Here is a 329-nt window from a genome sequence, read left to right as displayed (position 1 = left end):
GAAGGCTAAAACCTCAACCACACATCTTCTGGTAAGAGAAATTCAGCCAGCCTCCATAGAAATTTCTTATCACATAAGGAACCAATCCGAGTCTTACCAAATAAGTAGCGGAGATTGTAGGCTTTTGCCGGAGCGCCTGAAGTGGGAGCCGCGGCGTCGTTGCATCAAGTTCTATTAGGAACAATTAACTTAATTGAAGACGCGATGGTTAGTTTTAATAGAATAGTTAGTAATGTGACTGAATTTCCTTCATATGAACAAATAGTCAAACAAATTCTTAGACACATTTTAGCTAAGTAAAAAAAAATCAGTAATTACAAAACCTAAAT

Source organism: Penaeus monodon, chromosome 23, assembly GCF_015228065.2.
Source record: "Penaeus monodon isolate SGIC_2016 chromosome 23, NSTDA_Pmon_1, whole genome shotgun sequence".
Classification (NCBI taxonomy): domain Eukaryota; kingdom Metazoa; phylum Arthropoda; class Malacostraca; order Decapoda; family Penaeidae; genus Penaeus; species Penaeus monodon.
The sequence above is the reverse complement of the archived record's forward strand: the minus strand, read 5'-3'. Positions refer to the sequence as shown.